This window comes from Eriocheir sinensis, chromosome 18, assembly GCF_024679095.1.
Source record: "Eriocheir sinensis breed Jianghai 21 chromosome 18, ASM2467909v1, whole genome shotgun sequence".
Lineage (NCBI taxonomy): Eukaryota > Metazoa > Arthropoda > Malacostraca > Decapoda > Varunidae > Eriocheir > Eriocheir sinensis.
Window position 1 is genome coordinate 8,482,701 of NC_066526.1, and position 2,500 is coordinate 8,485,200.

The following is a 2,500-nucleotide window of genomic DNA, read 5'->3' on the forward strand; positions in this document are numbered from 1 at the left end:
TATATATATATATATATATATATATATATATATATATATATATATATATATATATATATATATATATATATATATATATATATATATATATATATATATATATATATATATATATATATATATATATATATATATATATATATATATATATATATATATATATATATATATATATATATATATATATATATATATATATATATATATATATATATATATATATATATATATATATATATACCTTTTGTGCAGTGTAGCCATAATACAAATGAAAGTATTGTTATTCGAAATGGTGCAGGGTAACACTTAAAAATTAAGTTACTGGTAGTACTATATTTTTCCATAATTTATGAGGTGTCTTCATTTATTTCTTTGTTTCGTTTATGCCCCCTGCCCCACCCGGTACCACCAAACAGAAGCCCTTCTACGTAGCGCACAGCTCCTCCCCAAACATAACTGACCTACATCATTATACCACCAAAATACATTTACAAACTCTTTCTGTTAGATATATTTTTCGCACTTCTGTGATGCGTAGTTACCTCAATGTTGCGTGCAAGGGAAGGAACCCTTAAACCTTCTACGCAGTTATCATTTTTTTTTTTTTTTTGCCATCAGCACATTATCAATACTAAGTGACTTCTCTTTAGGCATACAAATCGGTGCAAAAATCCGAGCACCGGTTTTGTCAGGCAAGGAATACCTGTGTAGCGATTAATCCAACGGAGAGAGTAGCAGGCGCTCATTAGGGTCAGTCAGCTGAGTAAGCGTCGCTATGTATTGATCATTCTCTTGATCTTGCTGTTGCAGGTCCTCCGTAGAAGATGTAGGTTGCGTATGAAACAGCTTTGCAATGAGGTATATTCAATCTTATCAGCGATAATGTCACAGGCCCCACGAAGCTTAAGCTATTCTTTCAATTATCGTAAATTACCTGTGTTTCTTTGGGACTTGTAATAATTACAGTTCAATATAATAAGTGACACTACTGTTAATGAAAATGTAGCTGATCATTCTCGTTGTTTTATTTATTGGTAAACGAGAGAAAATATAAATGCTGTCCGGTAGCCTTTCCTCATCCAAAATCGTTCTTGCTGAAAGACCTGTGAAATCAAGCAGAAATGAGCTTTAAAAGAGATATTATTTACATTATATTATATGCCGAGTACCTGCTCTGGGTGCATCAGTGTCGCCTTCGGCGAAATTTATCAAAAACATCTGGGCGCCAGGCATCTCGGCAGAAAGGGAGCCTCCTTTGTTTTTTGTCCGTGTGCGACATTGGCTTTCGTCCAATAGTGTTTCCCTCCACCCACAACTCCTGGCTTAAACGCCATCACCTTTGACCTGCCCACGCTCCTGGTAGCATCAGGCGTCCACCGACGGTCTTTGTTCACCTCGCACATCAACCAGCAGTCAGTTGAGGAGGGAGTATAATATTCTGAGAGTGGAAGCCGGTGACCTCACGGAGACACAAACACCTGCCCTTCCTAAGGTTATGGGTGGGGTTTGTCGAGATGCCTGACCGGCCCTGACGCCCTAATGTTTTAGATTAATTTCGCCAAAGGCGACACTGATACACCCACCTCAAGTACTCAGCAAATATTGTAATGTAAATAGAATTGAAAAAAAAGCCCATTTTTGCTTGATTTCGCAGGGCTTTCATGCAAGAACGATTTTGGATGAGGAGAGGCTGCCGGACAGCATTTGTATTTTCTCTCGTTTACTAATAAATAAAACGTCGAGAATGATCAGTTACATTATATATATTATTAATAACAATAATGTAACTTATTATATTGAAGTGTCATTGTTACATGCCCCAGAGAAACACAGATAATTTACGATAATTGAAAGAATAGCTCAAGCCTCGTGGGCCCTGTGACCCAATACCCGCTGGCTGGCAACTCTAAATATACCTCATAACTTAGGTCAGCGTTTCTCAACCTTTTTACCCTTGTGGAACCCTTGATATTGTTTTCATGTCTTAGGGAACCCTTGCATAAAATTTATTATATACCGTTATTAATATCTATCTCTTATTTTTTTTATCATAGTTCACGAGGTAAACATAATATATATTTTTTGGGGATAACTGAGTGAGTCACTCAGTAATGCATGAATCCGCCACGTACAGGTCCTGTCCATTAACCAGCGAAGGAGATTTCACACTGCGCGCCTTATAGATCTCGTTAAATACATTCCGTATGATTATTATAATTCTGCATAATAATCATTTATATACGAATAATAATATATAATATATACTACTAATAATATATAATATATGATTATAATAACCAAGGATTTTCCAACAATATGGCATACATGCAAAGAAAAATTGCGGATACAAAAATTAAACTAAAATTACTCCAAAATGCGCTAGCTTATTTTTTACTATTTCTCGAGGAACCCCTACCGACCTCTTGTGGAACCCTTGCTAGGGTTCCGGGGAACACCGGTTGAAAAACGCTGACTTAGGTACTGAACATTTTATTCGCGA